Raw genomic sequence first — 22824 nt, 5'->3', positions numbered from 1 at the left:
TGATCTCTCCTTTCTCATTCATGATTTTATTAATTTGAGTCTTCTCTCTCTTCTTTTTAATAAGGTTGGCTAATGGTTTATCTATCTTATTAATTCTTTCAAAGAACCAACTCCTGGTTCTGTTGATCTGTTCCACAGTTCTTTTGGTCTCGATTTCATTTAGTTCTGCTCCAATTTTAATTAACTGTCTTCTTCTGCTGGGGGCGGGGTCCATTTGTTGCTTTTTCTCTAGTTCCTTTATGTGTAAGGTGAGCTTTTGAATTTGAGTTCTTTCCAGTTTTTGAATGGATTCTTGTATTGCGATGTATTTCCCCCTCAGGACTGCTTTTGCTTCATCCCAAAGATTTTGAACGGTTGTATCTTCATTCTCATTAGTTTCCATGAATCTTTTTAATTCTTCCTTTATTTCCTGGTTGACCTTTTCATCTTTTAGCAGGATGGTCCTTAACCTCCACGTGTTTGTGGTCCTTCCAAACTTCTTGTTGTGATTAAGTTCTAATTTCAAGGCATTATGGGCTGAGAATATACAGGGGACTATCCCGATCTTTTGGTATCGGTTCAGACCCGATTTGTGACCCAGTATGTGGTCTATTCTGGAGAAAGTTCCATGTGCACTTGAGAAGAATGTGTATTCAGTTGAGTTTGGATGTAAAGTTCTGTAGATATCTGTGAAATCCATCTGGTCCAGTGTATCGTTTAAAGCTCTCATTTCTTTGGATATGTTGTGCTTAGAAGACCTATCTAGTATAGAAAGAGCTAGATTGAAGTCACCAAGTATAAGTGTATTATTATCAAAGTATTTCTTCAGTTTGGTTATTAATGGGTTTAAATATTTGGCAGCTCCCACATTCAGAGCATATATATTGAGGATTGTTAAGTCCTCTTGTTGGATTGATCCTTTGAGTATGAGATAGTGTCCCTCTTCATCTCTCACTATAGTCTTTGGGGTAAATTTTAATTTATCTGATATAAGGATGGCTACCCCTGCTTTCTTTTGAGGACCATTTGAATGGTAAATGGTTCTCCAACCTTTTATTTTCAGGTTGTAGGTGTCCTTCTGTCTAAAATGAGTCTCTTGTAGACAGCAAATAGATGGGTCCTGCTTTTTTATCCAGTCTGAAACCCTGCGCCTTTTGATGGGGTCGTTAAGCCCGTTCACGTTCAGAGTTACTATTGACAGATATGAGTTTAGTGTCATCATATCTATTCAGTCCTTGTTTTTGCGGATTGTTCCACTGAACTTCTTCTTAAAGGGGAATTTTAAGAGTCCCACTTAAAATTTCTTGCAGAGCTGGTTTGGAGGTTACATATTCTTTCAGTTCCTGCCTGTCTTGGAAGCTCTTTATCTCTCCTTCCATTTTGAATGAAAGCCTTGCTGGATATAGTATTCTTGGTTGCATGTTCTTCTCATTTAGGACCCTGAAAATATCTTGCCAACCCTTTCTGGCCTGCCAGGTCTCTGTGGAGAGGTCTGCTGGTACCCTAATATTCCTCCCCATAAAAGTCAGGGACTTTTTTTCTCTTGCTGCTTTAAGGATCTTCTCCTTATCTTTGGAATTTGCAAGCTTCACTATTAAATGTCGAGGTGTTGAACGGTTTTTGTTGATTTTAGGGGGGGATCTCTCTATTTCCTGGATCTGAATGCCTGTTTCCCTTCCCAGATTCGGAAAGTTTTTAGCTAGGATTTGTTCAAATACATATTCTGGCCCTCTGTCCCTTTCAGCGCCCTCAGGAACCCCAATTAAACGTAGGTTTTTCTTCCTCAGGCTGTCATTTATTTCCCTTAATCTATCTTCATGGTCTTTTAATTGCCTGTCTCTTTTTCCTCAGTTTCCCTCTTTGCCATCAACTTGTCTTCCATGTCACTCACTCGTTCTTCCACCTCGTTAAGCCTCGTCGTTAGGACTTCTAGCTTGGATTGCATCTCATTTAATTGATTTTTAATTTCTGCCTGATTGGATCTAAATTCTGCAGTCATGAAGTCTCTTGAGTCCTTTATGGTTTTTTCTAGAGCCACCAGTAGCTGTATAATAGTGCTTCTGAATTGGCTTTCTGACATTGAATTGTAATCCAGATTTTGTAACTCTGTGGGAGAGAGGGCTGTTTCTGATTCTTTTTTTTTTTTTTTTGAGGTGAAGTTTTCCTTCTAGTCATTTTGCTCAGTGCAGAGTGGCCAAAAACAAGTTGTATTGGGAAAAGGAGAAAAAGAGAGAGAAGGAAAGAAAAGAGAAAAAGAAAAAAGAGAAAGAAGAAAAAAATGGGGAAAAAGAGAAGAAAAAGAGAAAGAAAAAGAAAGAACGGAGGATAAAAAGGGGGTGGGGTGGGGGAAGCAATCAGAAATCAAGAAGAAAGAAAGAAAAAAAGCACAAAACAAAACAAAAACAAAAAACAAAAACAAAAACAAAACACGGAGTATCTTCCAATTCTGTATGCTTTAAGTCCCTTGACTTCCCCTGGAACTGGTCTGTCTCGCTGGTCTTCTGGGGGAGGGGCCTGCTGTGCTGATTCTCAGGTGTTAGCACTTGGGGGAGCTGCTCTGCCCCTGCCTGGTGCAGGGCTCAGTGGGGGTTGTTTACCCCGTGAGGCCCCAGGAGGAACAACCGCAGTGGTGGCGGCAGCTCTGCAGCCCTGTAGTCAGCTCCCGCAGTAGCTCCGGGGCTCCTTGTCTGCAGGGCCTGGGGACTCCCGGGCGGGGGCGCTGATCTGCTCAGCTCCCGGCAGGAGCGTCCTTGCTGTCCTGGGCCCTCCCGGTCTCTGCCTGTCCCAGGGGAGGCCGGATCCTGGGCTGTGTCCCGGAGCCCTGTGCTCCGGGGCCTGCGCTGTTGGATTCGTGCTCCGCCCTGCAGCCCCCTCCGCGGAGCCGCCGCCCGAGCCCCTCCGAGCTGCTCCAGGTCCCGCCATGGGTGCTGCAGCCCTTAGGGAGCTCGGCGCATCTCCCGGGGCGCAGGTGCCTGTGAGTGTCCCAGATAGCCCGAGGGCATCCCCGCCCTCCTGGGTCCTGCTCCAACTCCCTGCGGGCCCCTTTCCACCCGGGAAGGTCGGTGCAGCTCCTGCTCCTCCGGGACGGGGCTCTCCTGTCCTGGGGACACTCGCCCCGGCCTCAGCCTGGCTCCTCGCGGGGCCCCTCCCCCTTGGAGGCCTTTTGTTCCTTTATTTCTTTTTCCCCGTCTTCCTACCTTGATAGAAGCGCGAACACTTCTCACTGTAGCATTCCAGGTGGTCTCTCTTTAAATCTCAGGCTGAATTCGTAGATTTTCAGGATGAATTGAAGGTTTTCTAGGTATTTTGTTGGGGACAGGTGATTTGGAGACCCTACTCTTCCGCCGTCTTGCCCCTCCCCTCCATGAAAATCTTAAATCTAAATATTTTAATGTTAAATCTCAAAGCTTTGAAAATTTGGCAATTAATTAAAATTGTCTTATAATCTCTACAAACCGAACAAATATAATTATATAGTCAATCCAAGTGCTGTCAGGGTTCTATTCTATAAGGTATTTTCTGTATAATTAGGTCTTAGTTCACAACTTCAGATTTTTTTTTCTATGTCCTCATCAGTAGCTTCATAATTCCCTGAGATAAAGTAACAGATTTATTTGAAGGACCCAAAAGTAGTTTTTGAGCCACAGATTTTTCAAAACTACAAGAATCTCAGAAATAACATAATTCATGTATCAAGTAAGAGAGCATCATCATATATGAAAATTATCAGATACATTGAATGAGCTCTTTAAGGTCATCAGTTAGGTGAAATAGTCCTGGAAGGACTTTATATCCTATATTTTACGTCAGAGGTCTTTCCATTATTTCAGGGAATCACTTGTCTTGGCAAAATACACATGAAGATATTATATCAAAAATGTAAGATTAGACCAAGAAGCTAAGTATGAGTTCTTAGTCACATTTGTCATTTTAAATTTGTTGTTAGTAGAATCTCGTTGTATGAGAGAATTATGAATTTAAGAACAATAATGAAGAATATTTCAAATGAAAGTCATTTGTTTTCTTAATCATTCTTGGCTTTGTAGGGATTGAACATAGTAATCACTTGAAAGGACACATAACCTGCTATGGAAATGTAAGTGATTGTTATAATAATAATAATGACAATAGTAATAATAATAATAACAAAACTATAGTACTAAAAAACTATTCAGGCCAACATTATTGTATGCAAAGATGCGGACAACTAAAATTCATAACATAAATGGGAGGAAGTCCTCAATAATCTACAAATAAGAAGAAATCTTTCCAGAATTATTGACTACTAATGAGCTCATTGTTTTCCTTTTATTTAATTATTCTTGAGGCTTTTCTTCCATATAGTTTTAGGGTTCATGTGTCTGGGGTGGGGGGGGTTGTTTTCTGTTGCTTACTTCCTTCACTGGTTTCCATTAAATTTATTCCAATTAGTAAATTTTCCATTTTGGCATAATACATATCTGTTTTAAATCCTACTAATAGGAACAGAGAACACTAGCTTTCTGTCTCAAATTAAATAAACTTTTAATTTTGTTTAATGGATAATTCTAACATGTCTCCATGAAATGCATTTAGCAAAAAGATTTAAAGTGATGAGTTGTCAGTTGTCTTGTGTTTTTTGATTCAATATGACATTATAGGAAATCATCTAGCAATATGACTTCAAGAGTTAAATATGCATTAATTATTTCCATCCAGAATTACAGAGCACTGAAGACTTAATCCAAGTACAAGATCATAATACAGGAATGAAAGCAAGCTCTTTAGGTGTGAAGACACTGAAAGATTTTTGGTTTTTCATTAGTGAAATACTTTAGCAATTGATGATATTTCCTAAAAGGTACAAGGCATCTAGTGTGCGATGAGTATGAAGAAAGAATGTCTCTTTGAAAAAAAGACACTTGTTTCCAAATTCAATGTTATGAAGAAAATTTAGAACATATACTAGTAAATATCAAAAGTAGAAAGGTCTAGACTGCCTGGGTGGTTCAGTCTGTTGAGCGTCTGACTCTTGATTTCTGTTGAGCGTCTGACTCTTGATTTCCACTCTAGTTGTGATCTCAGGATCATGGGCATGAGCCCCAGGTCTGGCTCTGCACTCAGCGGGGAGTCTGCTTCTCCTCCCTCTCCCTTTGCCCCTCCCCTTGCTCACACTCTCTCTCTCTGTCTCCCTCAAATAAACAAAATCTTAAAAAAAAAAAAAGTTGAAAAGTCTTCCTACTGGGCTTTATTCCATCCAATCTAAGAAGACCACTTTGTTCGCTTACAGATGTCTGAGAACAGCACATTTAGAATTTCTTTGCAAATACTTCCCTTGAAAATTATTTTCTCAAGCTGGTCTTATAAAAATATACAGATTTTTTTCTTCCATTTCAAAGCAGGTGGTGTTTTGAAGAAAGTTCTTTAGCATTTCTTCTCTTAACAGTCTTGTTCTACTTTTGTCTTTCACAATTATCAAACACAATTAATAGGCTCAAATTCCATTATTAAAATATTTGTCCTCAGTTCTGAAGGATGGAGATGTTTCAAGAGATTTTTAAAAAATAATTATATTGGGTGTTTAGTGCAGTTAGTTCTACATAAATGTGGCTTTAATTAGTGTAATTATATAAATCATAGCAGAGCGCATTAGAGCTACTTGGATTAACAAGCTAATTGTAATTTATTACTTCTCAAGAATATTTCCTGGCAATCAAGCCAAACAATACACCTTACAATGAACATTCAACAGTTCATTGTTCAATATAGTTCAGTTGTTCATTTTTATTTTAAATGTTCTCAACTCTATGGCATTGGCCTTTCCCCTTTTGCTTTGAATAAAAAAGATTAATGATAATTATTTTTAAGTGAAAGGTAGTGTGTCTCACTACACTTAGCACTTAATAAGACAGTATATTCCTGAGTCACTAATTAAAAATGATTAGTACATCTCATGCAAAACAAGAATAAATTCACCAGGTTGCGTGAAATGGCCATTAACTATATGAATGACGTATTCTACAAAAAATCCCAGGAGGAGGGTAATTACTGAACCAATACAATTTGAATCCAATACTTAATTATTCATGGTAATCAGTCCTGTACAGAACCTTCTGACTCAATGACAAATGAAAGCTTTTTATAAAAAAAGAAAACATTGGTATTAAAGTATTTTTTGAGATAGTCAAATAAAAAATAACTAAAAGTACCCAGGAGGGAATTTAAAAATTTACATGCACCCAGAAAAGCTTGATATACACCCTTGTACATGCCTTGATGGCATTTCTATATCATTTTTCATAACATATGATAGTCTTTATAACCACAGAAATATGCCTGGGTTTAGTCCAAAGACTGTTTTAACAAAAAATAAAGAACAGAGTTGAATTTTTCCCCAGTTGACTACTTCTTCCTTTTTTTTATCATTTTTTTTTTTTTTAGTTTATACCATGCTTGTAATACCAATGTTAAAAATGGCAACACCCTGCTATTCGAAGTCCAGAGAAAAGTTGACATTGTTACCTCTCTCTAGCGATCATAGGAACATTACAATATCGCCTGGATTAACTGATTAAGCTAAGGGTAGCTTCCCATTTCCACAGAAACTATTTAAAAACAAATAATTATTAAACAAAGAAATAGCTGGAGTCATTAGAATCCTATGTTGTTAAGTTTGTTTTGTAAACTAATCTGCAGAAATTTACCCTCTTCATTCCTTTTTTTATACACCAGGAGATGGCTGTTCATCCATCCCCATCTATAACTAAATTGTGATGTTAAGAATGTCAACAATACTGTTGACAGACTATAGCAGATTAGCCATGTCCACCAGAGACTGAGGACATTTGGTCACTGCTATTTTCCTATGGTTACAAATGTCTCTGATGGAAGTAATGCATCCCCTCCTGTTGAGGTTAAAGACAAATAAAGGTGTTCCTGATTAGAACATGGCTTCTAAATGGCATCCAGAAATCCAAGCTATCTTCCACATTGTGGTTCTGCCTTCCTTTAGTGCCCCAGGGTCCTCCGCATCCAGCCAATGAATACAACCAATGTTCTCTAATTAGTGTTGGTCAAACTCTCCCAGAGGATATGTTAAAATAGAAATTATTCAGTCCACCCCGAAGAATTTCTGATTCAATAGACTGGGGTGAAGGCCAAGGATTTGCATTTCTAACAACATCCCTGGTGATGCTGTTGGTCATCTGGGTGACCAACATTGAAAATCATTGAAGTGGAGAATAAACACAGTAGTCACACTTGAAAGGATTTTATGGAACAGGCCTGGAAATAGTACCTAACACTTTTATTCATCCCATTAAATATTGCTTGGGCAAAAGGTCTCATCCATCTGCAAGGGAAACTGGGAAATGTGGTTTAATTTTATGTCTAGTAGGAAGAAGAAATAGATTTTTATGAGTACTGAGCTATTTCTGCCACAGGTGATAATTAGTTCATTTTGTTATTTTTGCCTTGCAATAATCTATCATCTATCTCTATCTATCTATCTATCTATCTATCTATCTATCTATCTATCTATCTATCTATATCAATTTTATCCAGTCCAAACCAAAAAGGAAGCATAGAGGAAAAAGTAGCATAACTTAAGAGAAAATTTTTATTTTTATTTTTTAAAAATATGTTATTTATTTATTCATGAGAGACGAGAGAGAGAGAGAGAGAGAGAGAGAGGCAGAGAGAGAAGCAGACTCCATGCAGGTAGCCTAACGTGGGACTCGATCCTGGGTCTCTAGGGTCGTGTCCTGGGCTGAAGGCAGGGCTAAACCGCTGAGCCAGCTGGGCTGCCCAAGAGAAAAGTTTTAAACAAACAAAAACAAATTATCTTCATTATCTTTGAATTGTATTCTCAATTCCTAATAAAACTCATCGAATTCCAAAAATTTGAAGGAGTGTTATACTAAAGATATCTTAGAATAGGACAAAACAAAGTGTGTTCAAGATTATCTGTAAAACACTATTTATAGATATAAAAGTCTGAAAACAAACCAAAGCCTATCAGTAAGGGGACTGGTTGAATAAATTATAGTAAAGAAAGAAATGTAGGTCAAATATTTCTTCTGAACATCTCTACTGGGGTGAGTCTCCCATATAACTCCTAGAAGCTTTGAATTAAAGATTCTCTAGGGAAGGTGAGAAGCTAATGAGAGCAAATGCCCAGTCACAGGATAGCACAATGATGAGACATGCGACTTAGCTCCTTACACAACCCTGACTGGATTCATAAATGGTCTTTGACTACTTTCCGTGGTAGATATGAGTTGGGGAGGTTGATTTACAGTCACTAAAATTGAAGTGTATAACCTGAATTCCAGGTAAATATTTTACAAAATGTAATCTTTTAAGGAGATGAGATGTTTGATCAGCTCAGCCATTATATTCTCCTGAGACCCATAGAATATTCAGATTTTTAAGAATTAAAATTTCCAAAAAGATTTGTGTCTATTATTATTTTTGTCTATTTGTATGGTGGACTCTCCTCTAACATTAATACCTTTCTGTTCTATTCTTGCATTTCTACTAATTTTGGTCTATGTGATTCAAAAACATATTATTTACACTGGAAAGATCTCTGGCAATTTTTTCTCTCTTGTGACTGACCCCTTATTATTGCAAACTATTAATCATAATCATCTTTATCTTTTGCCTTGGATAACTATTGTAATCATTGTCTGATTTCATTTGGTCCACGTTGGCCTTATGTAATGTTGAATGATTTTTTGTATTTATGATGTATGTGTTCTTCCTAAATAGCATTTTTTTTTATTTAAAACTTTTTTTTAAGATTTTATTTATTTATTCGAGAGAGAGAGAGAGAGAGAGAGAGAGAGAGAGAGAGAGAGAGAGGGAGGCAGAGACACAGGCATCGGGAGAAGCAGGCTCCATGCAGGGAGCCCGACGTGGGACTCGATCCTCGGTCTCCAGGATCACACCTCAGGCTGCAGGCGGCGCTAAACCGCTGCGCCACGGGGACTGCCCGCATTTTGTTGTTTTGTTTTGTAATTGTAACTAAGAGGCTTTAGTTTAATTGGAACACTTATTACATTGGCATTTTTATTATAATCGGTATGATTGTTTAGGCTTATGTTCATCACCTTGTTCTGTAATAGGCAGTCTGAGTATGAACTACCTAGATTAAAATTCTACCTACAACACTTGCTAGTGTGTGATTTTGAACTACTAAGTAAAACTGTCCATCTTTGTAACATTTGTAAAAAGAGAATAGTAACAATATTAGAATTCCCATCGGATGAGCTCTTTGACTACATTCTGCAGGCTTTTAACAAATGTTTTTCTCATAGGTGAGTCCTAAATACTAATTATCTTTTCAATAATCAGAGTTATCTAGAATTCTTTTAAATTAATTTAAACAAATTTAAAATTTTATTTAAATTTAAAATTAGTAACATCAATTATATGAATTAATTCTATTATTTGAAGTTGGTTTCTAATTTTACTATGTTATAGTTGATGAATATCATTTTTGTGAAGAACCTTAGTTACTTGTGAGAATTCTACATTTTTGATATTTATACTTTGTCAGGTCGTTCTTTTTTTTTGAGAGAGAGAGAGAGAGAGAGAGAGAGAGAGGGAGGGAGACAGTACATGTCCAGGTACATGAGTGGGGAAGAGAAGTGGCAGATGGAGAGAGAGAATCTTAAGCAGGCTCCATGCTCAGTGCAGTGTCAGATACAGGGCTCAATCTCATAACCCTGAGTGAAAATCAAGAGTTGGTCTCTTAACTGATTGAGCCACTCAAGTACTCTTGTCAGTTCCTTATGATATATATATTTTTTAATTTTGTGATTATAAATTATCAGTGGTTTCTTATTTGTTTAGATAGCAAATTTCTGGCTACAAAGTAGGAGAATGTATTATCAGAATTTATAATACGTGACATCAGTACTTAAAGCTAAGTACTTCTTGCAATGCCTCACTAGCAAGTGAAAAATTGCAAATGGTAATGTTTCAGTGACTTAGAATAATTCCAGACCTTCTAGAAGCATAAATTTGTCCTTCTAAGTCAAGTTAGGTAAGAATCTCCCTGTACTTGTCTAACCTAGATGTTTACCAGAAACCACCTTGCACTGATGGGTCAAGAGAGCACTCAATGATGTACCCTTATTCATAATGTATATTGCAAGATACAGCAGTCAATAAACCCAGGAAAGAACCAGGCTAGTACAGCCTACTGTGTGTACATACCTAAAATCCCTAGGTATCTCTGGAATCCCTGCTAACTTATGATCAGAAAAAATTGTTCACCCTAATTGTGTTCACTGTGAATAAAATGCAGAGTTGTGCAGGGAAGCATATTCGAAGAAGGCTTTTTCATTATAAATAACATTTTAATTTTTTACAGGAAAAATTAGTAATTTATTATTATTGTAATTGCATTTGTACCATGTAAAATTAATATTATGTAAAATGCATAAAATAAAGGTGAAAACGCCACTATTTAGTAGCTCTAATAATTTTTCTTTAAGAGTTACATCATTTTACCTCCCTTAAAAAAAGTTTCTATAAAAAAAAGTTTCTATAAAACTCTGTATATCTTTATAAAACTGATGAATATAATGAAGTAATTAAGAGTTTGATTCCTAGAAATAGACTACCTCCATTTGAATCAAGGCTTTTCTATGTAATATCTGCGATTTTAAGCAAAAATTAATCTATAAAACAGTCTTAAGCACATACTCTGGCACAAAAGAAGCACTGGGTGAAGGTTAGGGATTATAAGATATTACTTTTGGGAGGAATAATCAAGCAAAAAAATTTTAAAAATTAAGTGTTGTGATTATCCTTGTCCAACAATGGCAAATTTATTTTTCCGTCTAGTCCTGTTTGCATATTAGGAAACTTTTCATTCATGTGTCAGAGTTGTGTTTATGTTTTAAGTTGCTAATGGTATTTGTAAAGACTAGAAGTGGCCAAGACTTCACTTCATTAAAGAACCTGGAGAAAAACTGACCGTCTCTTAGCAACCAGGCTGATGAGATCTCTAAGAAGAAGCATTTCATCTGTTCTGTTCTCAAATCTCCTTTCTCATTACTGAAACAATACAGATATAATTAAAGACCTTGCCTGGGATTCAAAATGATAGAAGAAACTAGAATGACTGCAAATTGTCCTTAGATAGGGTGACTTGCTCTTTGTGAGCACATCGTCTATAGATGTGGGCAGAAATACAATATGATTTCCCCCATAACCTGGAATATTAAAACTGAAAATTTATAGAATGTGTTTCTGTGCTTGGTTCTTAAGCACTGAAAAAAAGAAAAAAATGACTTTGAAGAATTCCTTGAGGAGGACTAGTTAGATATATGAAGCAAAACTTTCTTCTCAGAATACTTGATTCTTTTTTTAAAAAAAATAAGTTTGGGAGAATCAGAATAGAGGAGTACAATTTTCTGGGACTACAAAATCACATGTTAAGTAAATCAATAAAATTGAATTGAAGTGCTTCATTTTAATTCAGTGTGAAAACTCATTATGAAAAAGGAAAGCTAATATTCCAAAAACAACCATGGCTCAGTTTTGCAATAAAAAAGTCATGTTCAACCATCTCATTCTCTGCATTAAAAAAAAAAAAAAATAGTTGATGAGGAAACAAAAATAAGGATTTTTGTTTTTTGCTCTTTGCATTTGAAAATTCCAAGCAAGCATTCATCAAATAAACCTATATTTATTTTACTTCCAGTATCTATTAACATATGTGAGGAGTCTGAGATTACAATGGGACCTAAGGGAAGCAGTTACTACAGTAGGTTTTTGAATAAGTGCCAGCTGAGCACTCTGCCTTTTCTGAGTGCAACTACTCTTTGAATTAAATTATTTCCACAGTAATTTAGCAGCATGAGCATTTAGAAAAAATGTTCCCTAAAATAACTGTTATTATGTGCATCTATAGAAATGGTGAGTCAAGATAAGAAGACAAGGTTTTACTGAGGTTTGAAGTTTGAAGTATTGATTAAGGTTCAGCAGATTCATAGAGGGAATAACAAACTCAAAGAGTACAGAAACTTTTTTTTTTTTTTCTGTGACTGATTTTCCTATAGGTAAAACCAAACAATCTTGAGCCTATGAGATTCCATTAATTTTTAGAAACATTTTTGACAAAGTATCTTAAAACTTGGAAAAAGTATCAATGACATTCTTCTTGCTTTCTTCCTTTAGCTTCAGTCCATCCTGGAAAATTCCACCAGTTTTTCTACTTGTATCCTTTTTTCTTTAAATATTTATTGAAAATATTTATATATATTTTAGATTTCTGCTTCTCAGTAAAAATATCATCATGGAAATATTACCACTTAGATATGGTATTAGATATCTTAGTTTAGATAGTCTTCATGGCTATCTTTCTGATCTCTATAGTTTTAAAAATTTAGACATAGGATAATCAAGTGTCTTATGAAGTTCATGGAGCTGTAACAAAGGCTATTAATACCTTACAGATATTTTTAAGCATCAGTACATTTTGGGAAATTGATGACAGCAAATCCTTAAAGTATCCAAGTACTCTGATCTGCATTATTGGCCAAATTGGTTTTCAAGAAACAGATCAGACATAATGAATTTAATTGGAAAAAATTGTACGATACTAAAGATTTTTTAACTATAAATGTGTGTGTGTGTGTGTGTGTGTATAAATAGACTGGTGAGAATATTATTTTAAAGTATTATCTATTTTCCCCTTCAAGTTATTTTTCTGGATTTCCTTATTCCTTTACATGTAACTACTATTCTTTAGTCCTCAACTAAAGCCTTGGGTCAAGACTCCCCAAATTTTAAATAATCTTTGATAGTACCTTTCATTTCATCTACCTCCTACATTTACTCACTGAGATTAAGCCTTTCCTTTATATCAGTAGTTTTTAAACTATGGTGTCCTCAGAATCCCTGGAGAGCTTGTTAAAACAATGGTTGCAAGATCCCATCCACACAGTGTCTCATTCAATGGGTCTGAAGTAGAGACAGAGGATTTGCATTTCCAGCAAATTCCCAGATGATGGTAATGATGATGCTTGTTCAAGAGTCAGCTTTTGAGAATCATTGCATTTATATACATACCTTTGTTATAGTTTGGCCCTTGTCCTTTTGCAATGATTGCCTACCTTTTTTTCCTTGTCTCCTATCATTACTCCCATTCCCAAGTGACTTGCTCTACTAAATTATCTCCATGGATTTTTTTCTAAGCCACTGCTTCACAATACCATATGTAATATTCCCATCCTCATTTAGGAATCTTTAGTGATTCCTTAATTTTCAATCATTCAGAATATCAAAATATCTTTCCGGAATGCCTAGTATGTACTAGCTATTAATCTAGACAGTATAAATACATTAGTGAGCAAAGGGGACAAAATTTTCCTTACATGCTAACAGAAAGATAAAAAATAAACCATATTAAATAAGTCCAAAATGTAGAATGCTAGTGATACAGCTAATGACACCATGGGAGAAATGTTGGAACCCTTAGATAGAAAGCCCAGGGAAGGAGACAGTGAGAAAATGATACTTGAGTAAAGGCTGAAAAAAAAAAAAAAGAATTAGTATTTTTGTATTCTTTGGGTAAATCCAGCAATTGCACTACTAGGTATTTACTCAAAGAATACAAAAATACTAATTTAAAAGGATACATGCACCCTAATGTTTACAGTTGCATTACCTATAATAGCCAAATTATGGAAACAGCCCAAGTGACCATCAATTGACAAATGGATATATATATATATATATATATATATATATATATATATATATATGGATAAGTATGGTATACACACACACACACACACACACATATTAGTGGAATATTACTCAACAATGAAAAGAAATAAAATCTTGCCATTTGCAATAATGTAGGTGGAGCTAAAGAGTATTGTGCTAAGTGAAATGAATCAGAGAAAGACAAATGCCATATAATTTGACTCATGTGGAATTAACAAAATAAATGAGCCAAGGCGAAAAAAGAGAGAGAGAAACAAACCAAGAAACAGACTGTTAACTATAGAGTATAAATTGATGGTTACTAGAGAAGAGCAGGGTGGGGGGATGGTTGAAATGGGTGATGGAAATTAAGGAGGGCACTTACTGTGATGAACACCAGGTGTTGTCTGAAGTATTTAACACCTGAAACTAATGTTAGGCTATAGGTTAACTGGACTTTAAATAATAACTTTTAAAAAGTTGGAAAAAAGGAGAAAATTAATGATATTGAATGCTAAGCAAGTGAAAAGGCCCTGAGGCAGAAGCATGCTTAATGTTCCTGGAAGAGCAAGAAGGCCAGTGTGGTGGCTAGTGTACAGAACATGAAGAGAAAGTTCTTATTAAAAAAACTCCCAAGTCTGACATTTAACATTATCCAGTCTTATCACTCTGTATTGACACTGTTAATTAACACTCTGCTCATGCCCAAAGACTTCATGAGCACTCTCATCAAGATTTTATTCTTGTGCTTCTCTTTGCCTGTTATATACTCTTTTCTTTCCCTAAGCAATCTGTACACTGTCAAGTGAAATACTATGACTGATGAAACCTATACCATTTTCCAAGTCTATAATAAATTCAGTTTTCTCTGAATCTCTTATAACACCATTTCTTTCTTTCTCTCTTCCTTACTCCCTCTTACTCCTTACCGTACTCCTGTCTTCCTTTCTCTTTCTCTTTCTTTCTCTTTCTCTTTCTCTTTCTCTTTCTCTTTCTCTTTCTTTCTCTTTCTCTTTCTTTCTTTCTTTCTTTCTTTCTTTCTTTCTTTCTTTCTTTCTTTCTTTCTTTCTTCTTTCTTTCTTTCTTTCTTTCTTTCTCTTTCTTTCTTTCTTTTTCTTCTTTCTCTTTCTCTTTTCTTTTCTTCTATCTCTGTCTCTGTCTCTCCCCCCACCTTACACACACAAATGCCTTTATGTAAGTAAGCATAATGTATTTATAATTCTCTCTCTCCAGATCTAAAATTATAGGCCAAGAAATGGGGAGCTATCTTAATAGCATTCTGTATCCAATAGCAACCAGAGTGCCTTACTGTAAGTCAATTTTTAAAATGGATTTAGTTGTATTTGTCTGTAGGATTGAAAGCTCAGTAAAGTGAGTGATTCAGTCTTTCATTTAACAAACACATACTGAATCCTTACTAAATATTGCATGGAGAATAGAGAAGAGGGCCAATCCCCAGTGACAAAAAGATGATAATCTAGTGTAGAAGACCAACTAGCATATGTGCAAGTACACTGTAGCCTAATGGGTGCCTACTTAGAGATACACACAGGGGTCTCTTCTGGGTCCTTCTAGAAGCAGATGCTAAGACAGGATCCCATGTGCAAGGGTTTTGTTAGAGGAAATGCCTATGAAAGAACATAGGGAGGATGTGGAGAAGTTTGAGAAGCTCCATGAGGCAAGTCTAACCCTGGGTTGAGAGAGAGTGAAAAGTGGGTGAAATTTCCAGAACTGCTGTGTCATCTGAGGAAGGTCTAGCAAAACAGGGAAGTCACTAAAGCAAGCAAAAAAGCTAAAAAGTGTGATGTCTCCCAGGATGGGTCTGTCTGAGTCTCTCCACACTCAGACATTGACTAGACATGACCTGTGAGAGTTGTCATCTTGGCATGCAGCCATGGATTTCAGAGCACAGCAGCTGGGTTCTTGGTCAAAGATGCTCTTTGTAGCGGGAGACTGCCAGACACAGCCTCAGGGCTACTCTCTTGTGGGAGCACACTGGATCCAGAATTTAACTGAATTAAAGGAGGACTTTTCAGAGTAACCTACGCTGAAGTTGAGTCATAAATCTGTATCAAGAGTTAGTTCCCTGAAGAGAGGAGGGAAAAATTAACTGGGAAGGAGCTGAGGCATGAAGTGCTTCTTCAATTCAGAAAACCATATAGAGGAGGGGGCTTGAGCAAAGAGGTCCAGGGGCATGTGGTGAATAAAGGAAATGAGAATGGGAATTTGGCAGAAGGCAGAGTGTCATGAGTCCCACAAAAAGCAGATGGATTTTGTCTTGAAGGAGATCCTTAGAGAAGATATTTTAACCAGGGCAAGTGTAAGACTGCCTGCCTGCTGTGATGTTATTAAAGAACAAAGAGTAATCCTGCTACCATTTTGGCAACAGCCAGATTTCCTTTTTTTTTAAGATTTTATTTATTTATTCATGAAAGACACACAGAGAGAGACAGAGGCCTAAGCAGAGGGAGAAGCAGGCTCCCTGTAGGGACCCCAGGATCACAACCTGAACCAAAGGCAGATGCTCAACCACTGAGCCAGCCAGGCATCCCATAGATTTTCAATTTACATTAAACGGTAGGTTTGAAGAAGGTAAAATGATTTTTTAAATAATTTTCTTTTCAGTTTTTGATGGATTTAAAATTATTTTGAAGGAATTAATATCCAAACCCTGGAAGAATCTAGACTTTAAAATTCAAGCAAGGCCCCTAAAAGAAGGCATTTAGACTTAGGGAGTTGGGATTCTTTGTATTAGAGGCTGTTTTGTTAAAATTTTATAAAAGTAAAAATTTTATAAAATTTCACAAAACTCTCTGAAGTGTTTTTGGAAGATGTAAAGAAACTGATATGCTTGGGCGAGGACTTACTCTAGGAGAGACACTGAGCAGGACTATTTGTACACCTGTTTGGCATCCTCTGCCACTTCTTGGAGGACTTCCAACACTTTTGGTCTTTCTATTACAGAAATATTAAAGTGTGATATTTACCATCAATAAACATAATAGGATATGTTTGATCCTGCCACAAGTTCCCTGAAGAGTTTTCTGTAATTCTGGCAACTACCATTAGATAGTACTACAAACGGTTCTGGGAATGCTACTCAAGGATTACTTACTGAGTGTTATTAATTAAGGCACAAGAGATTTTTCACACAATTCAAAATTCTAATTTGTTCTTTCTAATAAAATGTTTTATTAAAATAAATATGGTCCCATGATTCCCGTCACTAGCTATGGACTAATAAACTCAGTAATTGGCCAGACCAGTTAGTGAAAAGAATACAGCAATATTTTGAGTAAACCATAGGCAAAATCATTTCTACTCACAACATACATACATATAAGCATCCATAAAATTAGGCCACCATAAAAAATAGTTTTGTACTGCATTTGAGTGACTGCAGAGCAGTATTTCTGAACTGAGGGAGAGGTGAGATTTTATATCTACCCCTAGGGACATTTGGCAATGTCTAGAGACTTATTAAGCTGTTATATTAAAGAAGGTCATTCTTTACATCTAGTTGGTAGAGGAAAGATGCTGCTAATCCTCTTACAATGAACAGGATAGCTCCCATTCCCCAAGAAAGAATTATCCAACCTGAAATGTCAATAGCTTCCTAATTGGGAAATTCTACTGTGGAGTGTTTAAACAATGGGTCCTTATTGTATGTCACCAAGTGAACAAAGGTGCACAAGTTAGTGTATTCACAGAACTATGCACCACCCCTAAGTATTCACACTTCTGCTGAGTCTCACCGTCTCACCTATTTGCTCATTGCCTCCATATTTATCTTCTTAAAGTAGAGAATAATCAGGTCTCTTCTCATCCAAAAGCCTGTCACAGTCTCTGTTTACTCAGTTATCTCATTTTGGTCTGCCTTCAAAGCCTCCAAACTCTGGCCCCCTTCACATACTCTTTACTCTCACAAAGCTACAGGATTTTTATTATTTTTTTTTAATATTCTAAGCAGTCAGTCACTTTGCTTTCTAGCACATGCTATCCCCCTAATCTGGAACACTCTACTCCCACCAAGCCAACATCATATATAATTCCTACTCATCATTCAAACTTACCTCATATGTCACGAACTTCAAATGTCTCTCCTTTATTTCATAACTGATTATCTAAAGGTCAGTTTAGCTGCGCATAACAGGAATCACAGAAATGGTGTTCTATGAAGATAGAGGGTTACATTTTCTCAGAAAAAAAAGTCCAGATATGGACAGTCTCTAGGATGGGAATGGTGACTTTCAGTCATGGGAGACCCAGGCTGTTTGGAGCTTCATGTTTCACTAAAACAAGGGTGTTACCCATGTCCCTACAGACAAAATTAGACTCACAGAAGATGCATCTTAAGTAGCAATATGAAGAAAAGAAGACCAAGTCATATTCTAGAGATCTTTAAAAAAAATTAACTGAAAGCTTCCAATTTTGACTTCCAACTCATTGATCAGCATGTATCCAAGCAAGTGACACCACCTAGCTGAATGAATGCTGGGAAATGTAAACTCATTCATGACAGTCTGTGTGCTCAAAAGGAACATACAAATAGGAGCAGGCAACTCGAATTCTCTGTCACAACTATAATCTAAACTCTAAAATTTTTAGCCTAATATTGCATCTATTTGGGTAATAACTTTGGGTAATAATCTCATTCCTATTTAGGTCATAAACTCGGGGCCAATATTTGATCTCAGTACCCACTGCAGTATTCAATATGTTTGTTTGTTTTCACATAAAAAGTGTGTTGGTGTTTAGATGATAAATCATAACTTACTCTCTTCTGAGTTCAGAATCGATTATAATAGGGACACAGGAGTAATACAGTGATAGCTAGCAAAGTTGAATTGGGGTCTGAAAACACAGATTGGACCTAAGGCCAAAATTGTTTTCCTGTAACATTTCCCACAGATTTGTGTCAGGCAAAGAAATCATATAAGTAGATTCTTTTACACAATTGGATTTTGCTCTGTTCCTTCTTGCACGGAAGGTGGAAGTGGGGAGTCCTTAGCTCCTTAAGGGGCATTAGTTCAAGAGATGGGTTCAGAGAATGAAGAGGGGAGAGAGTGAGAACCATGAGGAATGCATTTTTAACACTCCTTTTACAAATTGCAGAAGCTAGATAAGTTACTGATCTTTCTGTGGTATGGACAAGTAAGGGGCACCGGCAACACCCAGAAGTGTTTTGTCAATATTTTTATACCTGGGTAGCAGAATGAAACTCTACTGAAGCAAGAAGAATGGGTAATTAGTGTTTCTCTTTAAAAAGTGTGTAGTGCACATCTATTACATTGTCCTGAGAATTTCAATACTTTAATGTCTAATGACTTTGTACATATTGTGCTGTAATTACAATAGGAGTTCAGCATTATATGAATTATCTACTCTCATGTCAGGGATGATAATCATTTTTAAGTGATTTCTTAAAGAAATAAGGAAAGTGAAGAGTTGTTTGTTTAAATATATGTTATAATTTATCTGGAACTTGCTAAAGCAAATCAAGTATTGTTTGCATAGCACACACATTTTTTTCTTCTGTATTTCATTGTTACTAATAGAGTCTTTGATTACAAATGACCAAACTCACAAAATGGAAATTTATGGAAGGTGTAGAAGTGTCATATATATTAGGGGGTTGAATTAGTCAGTTTTTTCTGAACACTTTTTTAAGCCCTGTAGTATAGTTCTTATCTTACTCTACTATCATTTGTTCTTTAAAATTCTGTCTTGCCTACTGGACTGTAAGTTCCTTGAGTGAAGAAACTGGATCTTAATTATCTTGGAGTTCCCAGAACTTAGGCCTTTTCTCAACACAAGGCATGTTTATTATAAGAATAATGAATATTCCATGTTTTTGAGATGAAGAAAATAATATATCCCCAATGTAGGAAGCTGGTAGTTTCTATTTCTGCTTGTCTATTTGTGAACAAGAATAATGAATATAGAAATGAGAAAATAATTTTTGCCCAAATACTCATTGTTTTGAGTTTATTTAGACCATATAAGTTAGTGAGAGGAAGAATTTGAGAGCAAAATACAAATTCCTAAATCCTTGAGAAATACTTTTAGTAAGTACTGTACTAACATCATGGGGCCAGTAGTGGTGGACACCTACACATATCCAAGAGAGTAGTACAACTATAAATTTTAATATGGACTCTTGCATTTGACCAGTGCCAACAAATCCCACTACTCTAAGTCACTCTGAGCATGTAATGGATATTACTGATTCAACATTTTGTTCTTGAGGTCTTTCTCTGAATCAGCTCTTGGTGCTGAGTATACGGTGCTGAAAAGGAAGACTGGTGGAGATTATGCTTAGTAATGGCAGTGAGTGTACATACATACAGAAAGTTACTGAGACCTGAGGGATACTAAACAAACAAACAAACGAACAAAAAAACCCCTGATACTTTATAGCAAAGCTTTCTCCCCTGCAGAATCTATTTTTTAATAGGAGGGTTTATATACTACCTTTAGAAAGTTAACTCTCTCACAATTCATTAAATCCTACCAAACCTACATACACATCATCTATGAAATAGATTATAGCTATATTATAAATCACAAATCATCATGTTCCTGCTCCTAATGATATAACACAAGAGTAGATGGGATAGTCATATTGATTTTTTTCTCTTGACTTTCTGGGTACAACATGAGCTGGAATTATTCAAATGAACCCTTACTTGATTAGTCTTCCTTAGTTCTTAGGCCAATGCTGAGCAGGACAAAAGGAAATTTGTAGCCTCTGTTCAACCAGAGGATATGGCCTAGAATTAGTCTTTCTTCAATGAAACCAACATCTTGGGGAAGGAGTTTCCCATTTAGCTTTGCACTTATCATCATACCCTCTCTTACCCTTCTTCCCTCCCCTTCCTTTCATCACCAACAGAGTGGACATATCTATATGACTTTTTTCCTTCATTTTGTTTTACCTGATCCTTCAATGATATGCTAGAAACAGAACCTTGTCTTAAAATTTCATAACCAGAAAAAGAAAAAAAACTATAACTGCCAGAAGTTGAGTCCTATTTCCCATTACCCAGTGCCTGATTAGGGTTGTACTTAAAAAAACACCACTGACTTGAATATTAGCTCATATCCAAAAACCAATTAATACCAGCTGATAAATACATTTTTCATGTACTCAAACCTGCTTAGACCAGGCCCCAACTTTCATCCCCTTGGAAACTGCTCACTATCATAATAACAGCATATCCTTAAGCCATCCAGTGATAGTGGGGCAGTGATAGTTTTTAGATACTGCACAAACTCAATGTCCTCTCCCCCCCTCCACAATGCTCATATTACTGAGGACTCAACATATCTTTGAACACACTCAAATGTTGATAATATCTAAAGAAATATTTTATTTTACATTGTATACCCAAAAGAATATAGACTTAATGCACACAAAAAAAGATAAGAATAGTCACACTGGTGCAAAATATGTTTACTGACACTGACTAGCAAAAACAAGACTCAGTTGTTATTCATCCTTTTCAAACACACTGCTTAAGTTAAGCAAATTTCAACTAGTTCTGTAGCATTAGTCAGACCTTCAAGCTTAAAATTTTGCATTGTTTAATATTTTCCATTACCGTGAAGGTAAACATAGTCATTAATCCAAAATCTTGGCAACAGCAATGTTTTGTGTGTTACCACCAAGACTGTGGTAAATACATGAGTGCATAGGAAATTTTGATGTACAATGTTTGGGAGAATGGATAAATAATGTTCTTGAAACAAAGTTGAGTGGATGTTTATTCTGTAAATCACCACAACCATTTAAAAAAGAAGTTTAGAATGATGTTAAAATATTTTTGAAATAGTCCAAAGTATCTTCAAATAAAATTCAAATTTATTTTCCAGCAATCATAAGAATCAAATAAACTTCTCCAGTAAAACAGTATTTTCTCCCCCAAAGAAAATGAAGTAATATTATAGAGACATTTTTTAAGAGGGACATATTTGAAAGTAAGCTGAATATCTAAGCCAATACTTGTTTTTAAAAGTAAGAGAAACAAACAAACAAACAAAAGTAAGTAAGTTTGGGTGCCTTCTTATAAAGCTTCATTTTTAAATGGCATGTACTTTAGAAGAAAAAGTAAAACCTAGTAATATATAATTCCATTTACTGAATTTTCTATTACTGACACTTTAAAATATATGTTTGAGGAATTTATATATTTCATGATGTTGAGTTATAAAAGATATGTCATATCTGTGCTTCATATCTTTTCTTGTCACTGTATAAAATTTTATCCAGGATGACCACTAAAGTGAGCAATTGATGGTTGCCTAACAAACACAGAAAAAAAGAAATAATTCCAGGATAACTATTTAATATGTCAGGTTGTCTGGGTCCATAAACTGAGGAATGAGAAAGGGTTCCCAGTGCTAATTCCAAACAAAATGTTTAAAACTTTTGGGAATCTCCTTAATGGAATCTTATATGGCTAATTTCCTTCTGATGGGACTGAATTGGCACATATACGACCAAAATTGTTCAGTGAGAGACAAAGCATTTTCCCAAACCATGTCTTTCTCCATTTTTAATTTGTTTATAAATTTTAGAGGTAGAACAGAGAGCCAATTCTGTAGAATACGATGGAGAAATTGTGGCTTTAGCCTGAGTCATCTAAGTTTCCTGGCTTTTTTATATACTTTAGATTATATTTTTCCATTGTGGAGGATAATGAATTTTGGGGAAATTCTTAAAAATATTCATTCAGGATAAGTTGTATTATGTGGAAAAGACTTAAAGAAATAGAACTTGATATAATTTTTATATAAGATTCATATGGTTCCTTAAAAAACAATGTATATAAGAAGTGGCCATCATAAAGCCATGCTTCCCAATCAACTGAAAATCTACAAAATGCTAGTGATTGAATACCAAGAACAAAGAGAAAGGAATAATAAAGCACAACTTACCTCCTTTCCTCATTGACTGATAATCTGGATTTCTGTGTTTGTAGCTGGAGCTCAAGGAGATGGTATTAGACTGTGAGACCACATGTAAATAATTTCTTCATTCTGATGTCCTCCTGGTCTTATAAAATAAGGATTGTGTCCATGTGGTTTCTAAAATCCCTTCCTGTGTAACACTGAGTTATCATGGTATAGTCCTGT

Source organism: Vulpes vulpes, chromosome 10, assembly GCF_048418805.1.
Source record: "Vulpes vulpes isolate BD-2025 chromosome 10, VulVul3, whole genome shotgun sequence".
NCBI lineage: Eukaryota > Metazoa > Chordata > Mammalia > Carnivora > Canidae > Vulpes > Vulpes vulpes.
The sequence above is the reverse complement of the archived record's forward strand: the minus strand, read 5'-3'. Positions refer to the sequence as shown.